The sequence below is a fragment of the Camelus bactrianus genome, chromosome 11 (assembly GCF_048773025.1).
Source record: "Camelus bactrianus isolate YW-2024 breed Bactrian camel chromosome 11, ASM4877302v1, whole genome shotgun sequence".
Lineage (NCBI taxonomy): Eukaryota > Metazoa > Chordata > Mammalia > Artiodactyla > Camelidae > Camelus > Camelus bactrianus.
The window spans coordinates 12,499,124-12,517,024 of record NC_133549.1 but is presented as its reverse complement, the minus strand read 5'-3'; the positions used below and the strand labels follow the sequence as shown (position 1 = coordinate 12,517,024).

Below are 17,901 nucleotides of genomic sequence, written 5' to 3'. Positions count from 1 at the left end.
GAGGGAAGAGTCCCATCTTTCGTACAAGAGCAGAGGATGTCCTAGCTCCTGATCCCCACTTAGGGTGACACAAGAGATGCTCAGTATCTGCTTCTCGGTTTGAACTGAAGAGGGTTTTTGGCCAACAACAAGAGAGGAAAAAAAAAAGCCTCCAGTTCCTTCCTGGCTTTGTTTTTTGTCTTGAGATCTTGTTTTAGTCCCTATCTGATCAAGGAAGTCAGAATTTTCTGTGAAAAGAGGAGAATGTGCCAGCAGGTTTCTAACACCCTATATGCAAATGAGCCAGTAAGGTATATTGCAGACAGCCGCTAGAGGTCAAAGGTCACTCTCCCCATTCAACAACCATTTTATTCAAAATAAAACCGGGCCAGCAGGACTTCAGGAAATGAGTTGCAGCAACCCCAGTTCATGTGTGAAAGTTTCCAATTAGGAATTCAAAGAACCTGTTGTTTAACAAAAAAATTTAACAAATTCCTTTTTTGTGTTTCTCCACTTCATCGGTGGTCCCTGGCTCAGAGCTGGGTCCGTCCATCGGCAGGAATGTGGCCGTCCCTCGGTCCACAACCAGAAGCAGCATCTGAAGTAAGGGGGAGGTAGCTGCTCAGGGACTCTGAGTCGGGTCGAGGGGAGGGGTTTGCCCTACAACTGCCTGGGCCAAATCCGGCTCACAGCCTGTTTTTGTAAATAAAGTTTTATTGGAACTTAGCCACGCCCATTTGTTGGTGGACTGTCTGTGACTGCTTTCACGGTACAAGGGCAGAGCTGAGCAGTTGGGATAGAAACCATGTGGACTGCGAAGCCACATTATTTACTTTCTATAAAGCAAGTTTACAACCCATACCCTGGTTCGTTAGTACTTAATTTTGGTTGTGCAGGGATTTCCTTTGGAAATGCGATGAAAGCTCTGTGTGTGCCGCCTTGTAGGAACACACATGACGTCTTGGTTAAGAATGCCTACAGGTAAGTCTAGACGCTTCTACAGAGCCTAGGATCATCCTGGTACCTTCTGGACCCTCCACAGGAGTAGTTTCTGAGGGCATGAAGGACACCTTCAGCATTAGTGTCCACCTTTGTCCACTGCCCTGGTCCCTGTTGTGATAAGGCAAAAGGAACCTGGAATTGCTGGTTGGGTGACACAAGTTCTCTTCTGGGCTCTGTCACCCAGAAGCTGTGTGGCCTTGGGCAAGTCACTTCACTTCTCTGTGCCTTGGTTCCCTCACGTGTCAAATGAGAGGTCCAGAATAGATGATTTCTTCAAGATCTTTCTGGATTTAGTTTCTATGAGCTTCGGGGGTCTGGAATTTATTTCCGAGGGTTGTGATTCACATATTTTCTAAACATCTGAATCTGCTTGGCTGCCCAGAAAGGTCTGCGTTCGTTAATTTGGTTCATTGCAAGCACTGGAACCTAGGATCTGATAACCTGCACAGGATGTGTGGTGCTTGCGGGAGAAAACTCTGCCATGGGTCAGTCTCCACTGTGACCCTGGTCAGACACAGGAGCTGCTTCGTGGAGCACAGAAGATCCAGTTCAGCCCATCAGAACTCAGGAGAAATGACCCAGAGCCCAAACCTTCCTGTTCCTGACAGAACAGTCCACGGTAACATCTTCTATCAGAAGAGAACCTGCAACTCATCTTGGACAGATACAGCCCGTCAGGGAACCAGACAGCTTTTGTATTTGTGTTACTTTGGGTTTTAAAATGAAAATATATACTTTTCTCTGATCAGCAGAATACTTCATAATTCCTCTGAACAATTTTAAGAAATACAGAAACTATGGAGAAGGTAAAAATCACCCTGAAATCCACCTCTGCAGATGAGCACTGCTAACAACTCGATAAAACATCCAGGTGTCTCTTTTCTGCTCACACACCATCAGCACTTACATAAACGGGCTACAAGTTTTTTTGTCTCCTACTTTTATCAAAATGACCCAAGCGAACACGGTTTTATGGCTGTGGTTGGAGATTTCCAACACTTTTTTTAAAAAACTTTTTTGGGGTGGGGGAGGTAATTAGGTTTATTTATTTATTTTTAATGGAGGGACTGGAAATTGAACCCAGGACCTCGTGCATGCTAAGCACACGCTCTACCACTGAGCTCTACCCTCCCCACCCAACATTATTTGTAACAGTTGCATAGCATTTTTATCAAATATACTATGATTCACTGGCTCAATCATATCTAGGTCATTTTATTTGTTTATCTTTTATTTTTTTGGTATTTCTTTACCACCCTGTGATGACTTTCTTTGTACTTAACGTTTTGGTGCCTTTTCCTGGTTGTTCATCTGAGGGTAGATCCCTCGTCTTGAACTTAAGGAGTCAAAGTTGCTCACTACTAATTGTAATGCATAGAATCAAACTGCCTCCAGAAAGTACAGAGAGCTCCAGTTTCACCTCTGGTATAGGACAGTGTCCGTTTCCCACTCCCTGGCCAGCGCTGGCTGTGGCCAGCGTCCATGTTTACAGTTTTGGTCCGTCCCATAGGTTAAAACTGACATGGTGTTGTGTTGATTTGCATTTCCTAGATCACTTTGCTTTCGAATGGCACTGTCTATGGTTAAATAGAGCCAAAAATAATGACTTCATATCAGGCTCTCCTTGCTGACTTACGAGAACCCAAGACTAGCACGAAAGCAGACGAAAGTATTTTTCAAAGGAGCCAGGAGCCTGGCGCAGGAGAGTCTGCGACTCTTGGAGGATGATAACCCTTTCATTGATTTTTTTATTCATAGACGCCCTGGTGACGACTTTTGGGCTCAAGGCCACAGCGTTCCGGTCATAAAGGGGCTTGAATGACAAGGATGACATTTGTACCATACTTGCAAGGCCACTTGCTGGCAGAGAGTCACCTCCCTGTGTTCTGTTGGAGGCTCTGTTCTGTGCAGCACCCGTCTGATCGATCCCAGCTTCCTGGGTCTTGAACGGACCTGTCCATTTCTCTCCCTCCCGGGTTCAGAAGAGGACAGCTTTGGTTTATAGCCAATGCCACCAAGAGAGCTGTTAGAACTAAGTCAGAAATGCCTCATGCCGCCTGTGACCTGGTGCATGGGGGGCTCGGGCAGTAGGGGACAGCTACTGAGTATGATGGTGGAGCAGTTGAGTGGCCGGAGTGGCAGCTCTGTCCGGTGGCCTCTGCGGTGGCCGGGGCAGCACAGGGTTGCTGCAGAGAGCTGTTCCTTCTAGATCTGGTGCTCCGTGGTTTCCTGCCTGGCTGAATGGTCGTTGCTCGGTGGCGATGATTCATGGCATTTGGAAAGTGTGGCTGTGTTCTGAACAGGGAAGTGAAAAATAGCCCAGCCCAGGGCAGCGCAGGACAGGACAGGGGCTGTCACAAGATGTGAAGCTTTTGCTCTGGAAAATGCCGGGGGCAGGGGGGCCAGGGGGAGGTCGGTCGTGGCAGTTCAGGCCGCGTGAGCCTGGCCCTACATATCCTTCTCGGGGACATCAACTTTTCCGAGTGTCAGTCACTAAGCTGCCCCTTGGAAGCGGCTGCTGGCCTTGGCCGAGCTGCCGCGGGTAGCGGAAGTGGACGGGTGATTCAGCGCCTGTCGGCTTCCTCTCTGACTCAGGATGGGATCCGTTTTTTAGGGTGGTGCCAGGGGGCCCCATGTGGCTTTAGCTCGATTCTTTGAACTTGGAGCCAAAACTGAGGCTCTGACCCCTGTGGTTGTTGGCCCTCCTTTGACCCTTTCGGATGAATACAGGGTTTTAGCGGGACTCCGTGCCTCCCTCCAAGTTGGGGGAACCCTCCTGACTCGACGCCTTCCTGCTGTTTCTGCTGAGAGAGACCAGGGCAGCGGGTAGCTGATGCGTCTCCCAGGCCTGGGCCCACGTTGGGGGCTTCCTGGGATCTGGGAGTCTAATTTGAAGGGGCAGCTAGGTTCTGAGAGGCTGGGCCTTGGCAGGGGTGAGACTGACAGAAGACAGAGTTGAACTCACTCTCCTGGAGTCCATCTTTCCGTCCAGCCAGTGAGACCCAGGAGAGGGCCAGGACTCCTGCTTCTCCCTTTGGACGAGAAGAGTCATGACTGCATTTATTCTGGAGCACTGTTTCCCAAGGCTCTGTCGTTAGGCCTGAAGGCCGCCACCACCGTCACCCGAAGAAACATTTCAATAATCCAGATAATTACCTCTGCCTGAGGACGTCATCCTAGAAGCACTGACTTGATAAAGACTTTGAAATCCTCTCAAAATTGCTACTAGGGTTCTGTATTTTAATGTCCTAAATAACCTTGGATAATGCTCTCCCCACCCCGCACCCCACCAGCCATCCCCTCCTGCCCCCAGGGCCACTGCAGAGGTCAGCCGGTCCGGCTCTGTCAGGACGGCTGGAATTCAATCGCTGACATGTTCCACGGGGTCTCTGCTGTGAGCAGAAATGCTGGGGCTTCCCACAGGGGCTCTGGGGACGCCGGCCACAAAACCTGACCCTGCCAGGCTCCCTCGTGCCTCCTACGCCACCTTCCATAGAGCAGTGATTCCAGTCTCGTTGAGAAGCTTCCTCCTCAAGGCAGGGAAGGTACCCAGTGGCAGCCTCCTTGTCATGCCTCCCAGCATCACCATTAGAGATGCACCCGGAGTTCAGCCACCCCGAGAGGCCCGCTAACCCCGGGCCGGGCTCCCCGGGACATGGCCTCAGAGCCCATCACTTTAGAGCTAGAAAATCCTTAAAAGATGGGGGTTTCCTCCACGTCCCCCTCCCCTGACACTTTCTGGGGGATACACACCTGGGGCTGTGGCTGTGGCTGTGTGATCTTCTGAAGAGACGGCCTTGGAGGCGCTAATCACAAAGGAGCCATTCTCAGAAGCATGGCAAAAATGAAAGCAAATAAAAACCCCTTAAAAGTCCCTACTAGGGCAGAGGAAATACCACTGCAAGGCTTCTGAGCAGCAGGGTCGTGATGAAGACCGGAGGAGAGGCCCTTTTGACCTGGTTCTGTTTGGGCCAGAGGGAGAATGTGCTGGAAGACACTAACATGGGGTCACCCGAGCCCGGGGTGGGGTGGGGAACCATGGCTGTGTGCATTTGTGGGTGTGTTGTTGCAGTTCAGGAACTGAACGATGACCAGGGTTCACTGTGAGCCTGACAGACACAGGCGACAGGAACCGGTTCAAAGTCTGTGCACTGCGGCCACGATCAGATGGGCGGCTGGCCTGCCCCCTGCTGGCTCTGACACGCTGTCCATTCCAGGAACCCTGACCTCACCTGGGTCACAGAACTCCCGTTTGGAAGTCTCCCTGAAGACCGATTAAGTAAACGGCCACAGTACAGATGATACTCACTGAGTCGAGGGATGCGCTGATGCCCACGGGAACAGGGTGCCGCCTTTCTGTTCCTCTAATTTGGCTTCCCTGCTCACGGTCGCGGTTTCGGGCACAGAGAGCGTTTGAAGGGGATGGAGTTGAGGATGCGGAGACTTTCACTCCCATTTCAGGGGTGGGACAGCATCCTCGGGACAGTGCACCACCCGTCACCACACAGCAGCTGGCTGTGGCCCGTGGCAGGTGGCCCTCCTCCCGGCACAGCGAACCCAAGGTGCTGCTCATGGGGGCTTTCCACGTGGTTGTGGCCCGGGGCCGCTGAGCCCCACAGCGGGCGTGCCCCCCGGGTCTCCCAGGAGCCGCAGGGTGAGCGCGAAGGCGTCTGGTCTTCATCTGGGGGCTCTGCATCTTGGCGTGCGCTGGTTCTGGTCGGTTCTTTTGCCCAACTGGACAGGAGCTGGCTGGGCTCCCCTGGGTGGGGAACAGTGACCCCTTCGCCACTTCACTTCCCTAATCATCTCTGAGACCTCTTTGTAGGTGGAGGTGGGCATAGGTTTGGCAATGTTGGACTCAGCTATGCCTCTGGATGCTTTGGTTACGGCTGCTCAGGCCCCTGGGCTCTGGGAGCAGTTCTGATGTCTGTCCTCCCTTCGTTCATCACTGATCCATCCATTACTCGCCAGGGCGGTCATTTAGTCATGCAGCCACTGTGAGACCATATCTCTCATCTTTTGTCCCTGCTGCCTGGCAGGATGTCGAGCCCATGGCGGGGGCGCCACACGTTTGTTGATTTCCCCTCCTGCCTCCTTTCTGTTGAAGTCCTATCTCCCAGGACCTCCGACTGCGGCTGGATTTGGAGACAGTCTTTAAAGAGCTAATTAAGCTCAAATGAGGTCATGTTCAGTTAAAATAAGGCTCGAATCCAATCTGACTGGTGTCCTTATCAGAAGAGAAGATTAAGACCCAGACAGACAGAGAGGGAAACAATGTGAAGACACAGGGAGAAGACGGCTGTCTGCCAGCCAAGGAGAGAGGCCTGGAACAGATCCCTCCCTCTGAAGGAACCAACCTGCGGACACCTCGATCCTGGACCTCCAGCCTCCAGAATGGTGAGGAAATAAATGTCTGTTGTTTAAGCTGCTGGGCTGTGTCCTTTGTTACGCAGCCCCAGCAAATGGGTACAACCTTTCAACACACTCACTGAGCACAAACCCATGTGCAAGTCGTTCTAGGAGGTCCAGAGGCAAAGCAGAGAAGTACGTTCGGGAATGGAGGAGCAGCCGGGGCGGATCCTCTCTTCACATATTCTACTCCCAAACCCCTCTCTACTCAGCCTGTCATCACCTCTACCCCCAGCAGAAAGTGGAAACACGGGGGGAAGTGAAACAGAGGGCTCCCCAGAACATGCCGTCCTGCAGAAGCTCTGGAATAGAACAACACTCTTTAATACAGAATCAGAAGTACAGTTTGCTTTTTGTTTTCTGGCTCCCACCACCCCCTCCAAGTTCTTATTTGGTAAATGTGTGTGTATGTACGCGGCCCGACTGAGCATGTCCATCTGATGAAGGCTGGGGAAAGGGACCATGGCTGTTGCAGACACACTGTGACTGTGTGGCTGGCAGTGCCTTCGCCAGGGTGCTGGCCAGCCCCAGCTTTACGGCACACGGCGGCTGGAATGGGCCACAGTTAAATCTTTCTCTGGACCAGGAATTACATCCCTTGTTGCTTTTGTGACTAAATGTGATCCTGGTGTCGTCATGTTTGCACTCACCGCTGAAGGAGGACAGTCCTTTGGTTTATGGTCTTGGCCACTGGTTGTGGGCTGTGGTCTCTTTGTCTGCAGGAATCAGGGGCTCATGTCATCATGGGATAATCTTGGGATCTCTGCGGATATCCCTGAGTCTTCAAACCTGCTGGGCCTATTAAGAAGCTAGGCCCACTGGAAAATGTACCCAGTACGTGAGTCTTGATATTTCTCATTGTTCCACGGTGTCTACCATTTTTGATCAAAGACATTTTCCACCACACCACGCAATAATCATCCTGTCCCCTTCAGGGGCCCTTTTGCAATCCTAACTTAGCCCATTGATTTTAAAGGAACTGGGATTCCAGGAGCCTGGTGTTGACCAACGAGCCCTATGTTGCATAGTCCTGGGTCCCCGGAGGACTTTGGCAAAGATGTGACTGGCCCTGCGGTTGCAGTCAGCTTCTGTGTGCGTGCTGGGGAATGAAGTTTGCACAGGTGGTCACCGGTGCTGGTAGTGGTGTCTCTGAAGTGAGACGCCATTACTTCACTTAATGTTGATGCTAAATCAAGCTTCCTTTCTTTGCTACATACAAATGAACATATTCCAGGATGGTCCGAGGGCTGGTCCGGCAGGAGTGTCCCATCATGTGCTGGGCCCAATCTCCCTACTTGATAAGACCTTAGGTGTGCCCAACTCCAGAGGTAATCTGTATTTTATTTTATTTTACTTTATTATTATTTTTAACAGAGGTACTGGGGATTGAAGCCAGGACCTTGCCCACCAAGCATGTGCTCTACCACTGAGCTATACCCACCCCCCACCCCGTTATCTGCATTTTATATGGGTGACTCCTGAGCACCTACACTTTCAAGACCTCAAGAAATGATCTTCCAGTGCTTGAATAGAGCCAAGGGTATCTAGCTGGACTGGCTGGGCAGATGGGTCTACTTTTCTTACTCAGATAACCAGGCTGGTGGTCAGTCAGGCTCTAAGCCCAGGGGCACCTCCCTCCTTGGTGAGTGGCTGATGTGACGCAGGTGCCTGTCCTTCTCCAGCCAAGGCTGTGATGTCACTCAAGGGGATTTAGTATGTGTCTGACTGCAGTGAGAGACCGCCTTGGGTCTCGGTGCTCTCTCTCTGCCACTTCCCCCTAACCCTTGAGCTATATGCGTTAGCTAGCAGATTAAAAGACAGTTCTGCATGCTTTCAAACCCATGCCCTTTCCCCCGTGCTTCGATTTCATGAACATCGGCTCCTCCAGAGACCTGAACAGAGCCCGCAACCCTGCATGTACTTTTCAATAACCCGATGGCTTCTAGTCCACCACAGCCAATGAGCATGGAGCAGTGATCCTGAGATAGAAGGCGTCACTTGGTATGACTCATCCTTGGAGACATGTAGCCCGCTTGGCCTGTGTCGCTAGGTGCCTGGTTCTGTAAATATTGACAGTTCGAAACCATCCCGAGAGCCACCACGCGGTGATTTGGAAGGTAACGTATTATGAATCCGCCCAGCGATTAGGCAAGTCTTGTCATTTGCTAAGATTCAGCCACTGATAAATTGCACTGCATTGTCTCTCTTCCTAATAGTGCCTCATTGGCTTGTGTGTGACTCAGAGTTGATGTATCACGGGGTCTGATTCAGCAAGGAAACTTTGGTCTACTGCAGAAGAGAACCACTCCAAGGCCACTTCAGTTTCTAGGATGCTGGCCTCTTAACAAGTGTGGCCTGGCCAAGGAGCGAAAGCTCAGAAGGGGTCTCCTCCTCAGAGAGACTGAGCAGATGTGGGGGGGCATACAGCACAATGGGGCTCAGGCCCAGGCGCTAATACCTGTTCGGCCCGCAGGCACATTTCCAGGACGGTCCACCTACAGGCACCCACGGCTCCCCAAGGGGTGACCTCTCGGTTCAAGTCAACACTTTTGGGCTTGTTGGCACTACCCTCAGAGGAGGGGCGAGGATGAACCTCTGCCCACACAGAACGTGGATGGATCTGGAGATGCTCTCCCTTCTAACTGCTTAAAATAAATGTATCATTACCCGAATGCCTATGGACGCTGTCCGAGGCCTTGGCTGTTTGGTTTTTGTCCTCTTCCATGGCCCTTGTTTATTTCTGACATTTGCTCCAGGCTGAGGCTCTGTCCTGCCAAGTCAGAGATGAGCTTTTCAATAGGCAGGATTTGAACATGGGCCTTTGGCAGACTGGTATGCTGGCTGAAAGTGAAGCCCTTGGCCAAGGGCATGCGCGTGTGCACACACACACACACGCACGTGCAAGGCTACAGCCCTCTGCATAGTCACTGGCATTTACTCTGTGCTGCCCTGGAAAGTGAGGAGAGCTCTGCTTGTGCTGATGGCACTGGGAGGCAGCCAGCACTGTGAAGGGAGTGCGCTCTGGGGCCGGTGTGCATCGAAGCATGTGTTACCTTCATGTAAGCCATCTCTTTGCCACTAACTGGCTGTGTGGCTTTGGGCAAGTTACTTAACTTCTCTGGGCCTCAGATTCCTTATGTGTAAAATGAGGATGATAATACCTACCTCGCGAGGCTAGTGTGCGTCAAGACGAGACACCGTATTTAACACACATCACTCATAAAAGCTGCTCCGTCAGCTGTAGCTGTTACTGTCTTCAGCCTCAAGCTGCTGTGACGATTGTTACCGCTGGCAATTTTGGATCGTTGTGGATTCAAGTTATGCAGAGTTTCCTGTAAGTCTGAGGTTTCATCTGCATTGTATCAGCCCTTCAAGGAGGCCTGACCATCCTCACGTTACAGAAGAGAAGCCCAGCGTTCAGGAGGGCAGCCAGCTAGGATCGGAACCAGGTGTCTCTGGCTGTGGGGAACATGCCCTGGTCATTACCTGTGCCACTTCTCAGGGACACTGGAGGTCACAGGTGTGTGTGTGTTTAGCGGAGGCTGGCAACTTGCTGTGTCACGAGGACACTGGGGCATCGGCTTCATCTTTGCCCCATTCCACGAGCACAGACTGGTCCGTGCTCTGTTAGCCAAAGAGCTTTGCAAACCCCTTGCTTAACCAGCTGGCAGTGGCTGAGTGTTCTGTCCTTTTTTTCAGGGAGATTACACAGCGGCCGAGGCAGCGAGCAGTGTTCCGGAAACTGCTGATAGTCCACATCTAATGGCAGGTCAATGGGTGGGTGACAGGAATACAATCTGTTGGGATGTGTGGGGGTGGGGGTCTAGCCTGCCTGAGTGACGGGAAGGACGCAGAGTGACAGTCACCTTGCTCCGTCTTGGCGGCCAGAGGGAGGCGACTGTGCAGATTCCGCCTCCCAGTGCCCCCCTGCAGCCCCCGCCCCCCCCCCTCAGGGACCCAGTTCACCTGCCGCGACGGGGTTTAGAGTTCCGCCCCCGCAGGCCTGCGTTGTTACATGCGCGTCGGTGGTGCGGGGACGGTAGGGCAGGTGCGGAAGAAAGGGGGGGCACTCAGGAGAGCCACGTGCTGAACACGAAGGAGACGGACTTCCCGGAAGTGGCCAGAAATGAAGAAGACGGGTTTCCCGGGGCGGGAACGTGAGGTGGAGAAAAGGACCCCGGCGACGACGCTGAATGCAGAGCTCGCCCGTACGTAATAAAGCAGAACTTCAGGCACTAGCGCTGGGTGAGACCCAGGTTCCTTGCTCCTCTCTCAAAGGTGAGAGAGGCACCACGGTTGCTTACCTGGGACCCTTGATGTCCCAGGAGGCTGGAGGGTGCTTCCCCGAGAGCCCAGAAATCACCCAGCAAGGCTGGGCCAGGGAGGCTCCCAGGGCCTGGGCCAGCGAGTCTCAGAGGCTCCTTCGGAAGGTCTGGTGTCTGTGCGGGAAAGCTGGAGCTGCAGAGCGGAGGCAGGAGCACCAAGGGGCCTACGTGGTGGCGCCGACTTTGAAGATATGCGTGGGTTGCTCTTGCTGGGTTGTGTCTGCTTCAAGTCCTCCCAAATCCTTCTGGTCCAGGAGTCTCTTCCTTGATGCCCCACCTCTGGAGGGTCCCATGAGGGCTAAGCCAGTGGTGATGAGCAAGAAGACACTTGTAAGATCCGGTCCACGGGGGTGCCCTGAGTACCTGTCACCTAACGCCGTTAGCTCACTTGTCATCACATCAGGCTCCCGGTTTGCGTTTGCACGTTAGAAGTCTGCTCTCCTTCAAATCAAACGGTTCTTTCTAGCAGACATGCCCCACCCCATCCTCCTCACCTCCCAGAAAGTCTGGGCTCCTTTTTGCTTTCTCTGTCTTCCAAACGAATTCATTTCTCTTCCTCATACCCTTGCTCATTCATCCGTGCTCCTGACACTTATGCCGAAGAGAGCTGTGTGCTGGGTCTGTGCCCTTGCTGAAGCTCTGTCACCTGCTTATCACACCCCCTGCACAAGCCCCCCCATACACACGCACAAAAGGGCCTCCCGCCATACATACACGCACAAACTGTTCTTTAATCTTTCAGGTTCCAGCTCTAATTTCTTTTTTTAAAAAACACCTTTATTGTGGTATAATTCCTATACGGCTAACTACACATATTTCAGATGGACAATTTCATGAATTTCTGTAGACGTCTACACCAGTGAAATGGCCACACAATCAAGAGAGCTAACATTTCCATCACTTCCCAAGAGGTGCAAATTTCATACTCCTGATGTATCCCTTCCCACACCCTTTACCCCCTGGTAACCATAAGTTTGTTCTCTATGCCTGTGAATCTATTTCTGTTTTGCAGGTAAGTTCATTTGTGTCCTTTTTTAGATTCCACATATAAGCAGTATCACATGGTATTTCTCTTTCTGTCTGGCTTCCTTCACTTAGAATGATGATCTCCAGGTCCATCCACGTTGCTGCAAATGGCATTATTTCATTCTTTTTATGGCTGAGTAGTATTCCACTGTATATATACACCACATCTTCTTTATCAGTCAACCAGCTCTAATTTCTGAACAGATTCTGGTGACCTCCATTTTTCCGTGCATGTATTTTTTCAATGCCACCTGACTTCACAGGAACTCAATGCCAGCAGTGAGCGTTTGGAAGCTCTGGTTTACAAAGCATCCCCTGTTCCAAGGTCCTCTGAGGCCCCTGCTGTCCAGATCAGAGAAGGGGCACCCCATGTCCGATGGGGTAAATCAGGCCCACGGGGACCCGGGGCCTGCTCCCTGCCCTATTTGCGGTCTGGGACAGATTTCTGCTTTGAAAAGAGCTGCCTGGGCAAAGAATGAGAGTCAGGTGAATGGAGTTTTGCTGAAGCTACCTGACAAGAGCCACATGGGAACTGCCTGCTTTGCTCCACCAACAGTAACCATGTGACTGTGGGCGGCACCCTGCGTGGAAAGTCCACAGCGATCCTCTGGGTCCAGGAGAGCAATTTACAGGGGAAATAAAAACAGAGCAGGGTCAGGCTACAAATGCTCACCTAGCCTTGGAACGCTTATTCGAGATGGTTCTGTGTCAACACCATGGCAGCGTATAAGGAAATAGCGTGTACTCCAGAGAGCACGGGGTAAACAGCTGGGGATCCTGGAGCACTCTCTGCCCGGCAGCCCGGGCTGGGCCCCCGGGGGCAGTAGCCGGGCAGCCGCAGCAGGCCTCCGGGATTCTATTTCAGGCTGACTGGAGACAAGAATGTGTTCTCTGCCACAGGAAGAATGTTCCCTCGGACAGAACTGCTAATCAGGCGAGATGAAGGCAGGAATGTACAGCAGGCAGTGACTGCTGCCTTTCCAGCAGCCTTCCCCCCTGCCCTGAGTCACATGTGTTTGTGGCTGGCGAATTTAGACAGTGGCTGAGTAACCCCCACCCCCCACCCGAGCCCATACCCTTCATTTTTGAAAATGTGGGAATTTTCTGAGCCTCTGAGCTAGGTTGCACAACTCTGAGCGATTTTCCAGAGCTACCCAATGTCATCTGTCTCCTTGACATAGGAGGGAAGGAGGCGGGGCCGGGAGCGGGCGGGCGGTGGGGGTGGGGTGGGGTAGGGTGGGGGCGGCCTACAGACCAGGGTGTGGAAGGCAAAGACGGGGAAAAGGGAGACAGAAACATCTTGCTGACGTCAAAGAAGACCACACTCCACAGGATAACATTACTCGGGACATCAACCACCCACTCCCTCTAATTTACTAGAAACCAAACAGCCTGTTTGGAAACCTGCAGGCTGCAGCCTGTTATTTCTCTTTGTTTTGTTTTGTTTTGTTTTTATTTTTGCGATTCTCCCTGGACCGAAAGGGGCCATCAATTGTTGGGAGTTTGAAAGCTACCTGATTTCCTGAAACAGAGGGGATTTCCATGAGTCATAATTCAGCCCGTGCTTGTGTAGGGCGCTGGAGCTGGAGTGCATGGAACCAGCTGCCGGCGGGCGGGCGGACAAGTGCCCGCGGGAGGGGCCGGCCCCTGCAGCTGGGGCGGCTGCGGGCGCTGTCACGTGGCCCGACCGGCGTCCACCGAGCCTGCTCGGGCTCGTCCCCGGCCCCGCCCCGCGCGCGCCCGAGCCGTCCGCGCGCCCCCATGCGCGCGCGCGCCCCGCCCCACGTGCGCCCCCGGCTCTCCCCCGAGGCCGCCGCGCTGGCTTCCCGGGTAGCTGCAATTCGCCTGCGCGTGTGGCAACCTCTTTCTTGGGAAATGCGGGACACCGAGGATGATGGGGGGCGGCTGTTTCCCTTCTGGGACGCGGGCTCGTTAGCTTATGCTTCCCAGAAACCTCCCCCTCGTTCTGTTGTCTGGACACCCAGGGCCTATTTACAAATTAAATCCGAGCTAGCCGCGGTAACCTGTGTGTCACCCGAGGCTAAAGAAATACCGTTTCCACTCCCCAGATGGTAGAGTTCAATCTGTTTTCTGGCCAAGGCCGCACAAGTTAATTTTTATCCTAGTGAAAAATAATAAACACGGCATTAGCAACTGAATGTTTATCAATTTGCAGTTCATTTCCAGCCAGATCGGTTCGCTCCCGCGTGTTTCTTTTCTTTCTTTCTTTTTTTTTTTTTTTTTTACCGTTAGCCAATGCACTGGAGTGCTTTTCGTGAAACCATATGTGACTATTTAAGTCCTAGCCTCTGTAGCATTTATCCAGTGCTTTCCACCTGAATTGGATAATATTATTTGGCCCTTTCAGCTATGGTCCTCAAATATTGCATTTTAATGGTAAAGAAACTGCAATAAAGAAAGGTTAAATGACTTGCCTGGGGATCACCCCACAGTTAGGGAGTGATGCTGGGCAAAGATCCCTGGGGTTATGTTTTACATTTATGTGCAGCACAAACGCGCTACCACTGGGGTGTTTCCTCTCTTCCTTTTACGGTGAGTTCGCACCAGAGGAGCTGGCAGAGAACTATCAAGTGTAGTTAGGGGCTCTGGATGGGAAGATGTCTTATCAAATGGGCAAAAGCAGCGAGGGCACAGAATGAGGATGATTGGAGCTTGAGACCATCCAGCTGTCCATCCAGCCAGGCAAACCTTTCTGCAAGTGCCGCGGCTGATTTTGTCGCCTTAGCGGAATCAGCAAGACCATTTGGGGGTATCATCTATTGTTTGTCACCTATGATAGCCAGAAACAATGATTTGGCGACAACAAAAGGGTGCGATGGCCATGCTGTGAATCACGCACCCCTCCTCCCAGCCTGCGTTCAGTTCCCCTGCATTTGAGTCTGCGGTAGGGACCTTGGCATTGCGGAGGGGATCAGGGCGGATCTAAAGTGGGGAAGGGAGGGAAGAAAGAGCTTGCAGAGGCAGCAGTGGAGAACGATGAAGTCAGACCTCGTTCCATCTTACTTCCCAGGGAGAATAACTCACTTTCTTGAAGCCTCCGTTATCTTCCCTGTGGAAACGAGAGGCTTGCAGGAGGCCCTCGGAGGGCTTGCACGCACATAAGGGACCTGTGTATTCAGGCCGGGCATAGTGCTTGGCGTCAAGTAGACACAAGGAGAAATGCTCTCGTTAGGATGGGCAGTCTTGGCGAGGCTGGCAGGCAGTGGGCTGACGATACCATATATGCAACTCCAAGTATGAGGCAATGTCCCATTTCCCAATGAGCAAGTTACAAAAGTCTTGTGTGTGTGTGTGCTTTTTTTCTTGGTTAGCTTGAATATGCATGCTTTTTTTTTCCCTAGAGGAGGGTGGTAATTAGGTTCACCTATTTTTTTAATGGAGGTACTAGGAATCGAACCCAGGACATTGTGCATGCTAAGCAGGTGCTCTACCACTGAACTATACCCCCCACGGAATATGCACACTTTTAATGATGCAAGTGAAATGGTCAAATTTCTAGTTATAAAATTTAATTGATTGATTTAATTACATGCACGTTTAAAATTATATTAGAGTGTTTTAAAAAACTCATTATTCAGACCCTTTGTCATAGCTCGAGCCCCCTTTGGAGTGACCTTACTCCATCTTCCAGAACACGCCACCTTGCTTCTGCCCAACGGCTTTTGCGTTTGTACGGTAGGCTCAATATGCACGCACCATTTGTGGTCTCCATAAAGCTAACTTCTTCTTGTGCTGCTTTTGAAAGGGACCTTGTGGCTGTGTGAGGAGGTGTTCGTGCATTTTAATGATGCACACTCAAGTATGAAGGGGCGACATGACGTGAGGTCTGGGATTTTATTTGCGATACCTCAGCAAAGAGAAGAAGATAGAGGACAAAAAAAGGATTAGTGAAGCAAGTGTGGAAAAACCTGCATGATGATTAATCTGGGAGATGAATATATGGAACATCACTTTATTGTACGCTCTTCTTTTGGTCTATTTAAAAAATTTCATAATAAAATTTTTTTAAAAAGTGAGCTTTAAAAGATTGACTTACGTTATCTAATACTTGCAATCGGAGAGCATACCTTCGAGAATAACTACAGAAACTTTAAAATTTCTTTGAGTTTAAAAAAATACAGCTGTTCTTCTAGGCCACCTCTGTGACCATCCTAGAATTGTATTGACTGAATTCTTTCCAGGATATTTTGTTATTGAAAATAGATGAATTTAGTGAACACTCTCTAATATGAGGAACTTCTGACAGACACACATACGAGGTGACGTCTTCTTATGTTTGCTCAGACAGGTTCTTTTCCTCTAGTTGGTCCGAGTGGACGGGGTTGGTGATGACTCCGAATGGAGAACTCCCCAAAGTAGTGGGCAGACCTCCTGTGGTGTCCTTCGTCAAAAATACCCATTACCTAGTGCCCTCTTTGGCATCTGAGCTGGAAGGCCCAGGATAGCAGGGAACATTCAGTCCTGGAAGCAAGCCTAGTGGCACAGGCCCGGGGCTGGGGTGTCAGTGGTGATGTAAAAGAGGAGAGGCAACATTTTCCTCTTTGGGCAATGTTTATCCCCCGGAGAGAGGACACGGAGCCACAGCCTGCACAGCCGAAGTGGGAGGGCGGCTGGGTGACCTTCGGGCAGCGCTCCGAACCCAAGAACCCCAGACCACCACTGTCTGAAAGGATCATTAACTGTTCAACATTTATGTTAATTCTGTAGCAATGGATTTTCCAGAGGAGGAAAGAGAAAGCTATTAGTCTTAAAACACTTTTGAAGAATAGGATGCTTTCTGTACCGACGTAGAAGAATTATTTGCCAACGAGTATTACAGTTAAAAATCCCTACTTGGCCTCTGTGTGGGAAGTCTGGAGTCCCCCAGAATTCTTTTACTTTATTGTCTTTTCGCCTGGGGAGGCATTGCCCTGTGCCACCGTAGACCCGTCGTAATGGTTGATTTACTTCTTCTTCTTTTTTTTTTTTTTTTGGTGCAGGGGGAGGTAATTAGGTTTATTTATTTAATTTATTTTTAATGGAGGGAATGAGGATGGAACCCAGGACCCGGTGTGTGCTAAACAAACACTCTACCGCTGAGCTCTACCCTCCCCCCAAGAGATTTACTTCTGATACTTCACACTCAACATGTCCTAAGAGAGTTTTAAAGATTTTGAAAGAATCCTCCTTCAAACATAAAAATCACAGCAGAGTGGCCTTCCACCCTCTATCCCAATGTTTTGGTGCTAACAGATGTATCAGGATGCATAAAAACAAAATGAGATGAAGAAACACCAGAGACTCAGACATGGAAAACAAACGTAATGGTTACCAAAGGGGAAGGAGGGGAGGGATAAATTGGGAGTCTGGGGTTAGCAGATACAAAGTACTATATAAAAAATAGATTAAAAAAAACAAGGTCCTACTGTATAGCACAGGGAACTGCATTCAATAGCTTGTCATAACCTGTAATGAAAAAGAGTACAAAAAGGAATGTGTATATCTGAGTCACTGTGCTGTGCACCTGAAAGCAACACAACATTGTGAACCAGCTATACTTCCATTAAAAAAAAAGGGAAAAAACAAAAAAACCACTAGCATGCTCAAACCAAGAGCAGGTTCTTTTTGGAATGGGTGTGTGTGTGTGTGTGTTTGATGAGCTAAGTGTTGATTCTAACCCAAAAAGAAAGAAAAGTGTGAGATTAGGTAAGTGTCTGCTAGGTGCATTCATGCCATGTGCCTTCTGTGAAGTTAGCTCAGAGGTCACCGTTTGCAGCTGCAGAATCGAGGTTTCCTGGTTCATCCTCTCTTTGATGGGGCAGTTCCAGCAGAACCCGCACCACCTTCCCCGGAAGCCCTCTGGTGACTTCAGGGCCACGCTCTGAGGGTGGACATTTCCAGCAAGGGAGCTCAGGGTGTGCTCTGCAGGCATTGCCTGAGCAACGCCAGGTGGCCCCCAGCCAGGGTGGAAGTTAAACCAGGAGATAGCTATCAGGTGTGCTTGTTGGGTTTGGCATCTCTTTCTTGAGCTGCTGTGCTGAGCAGGAAAGAGAGATGTCCTCTTGTGGATTTAGCTCATGGTTCTACAGTGCACGCTGTAATCTGAACTGTGCTATTTGCTTAGGAGAAAAACAAGTCTGACTTGCATACCATGGAGGAT

At 50.8% G+C, this 17,901-nt stretch overlaps 1 long non-coding RNA gene across 1 annotated transcript; it reads right to left on the bottom strand.

Annotated features, from left to right (window-relative positions):
* Positions 1-330: 330 nt before the first annotated feature.
* On the bottom strand, positions 331-5,328 carry LOC141579035 (uncharacterized). The gene is made up of 3 exons (XR_012509936.1): positions 4,735-5,328; positions 3,947-4,013; positions 331-577 (listed from the first exon to the last, which is right to left on the bottom strand). It is a non-coding gene; the product is annotated as an uncharacterized LOC141579035 (long non-coding RNA).
* Positions 5,329-17,901: the final 12,573 nt, after the last annotated feature.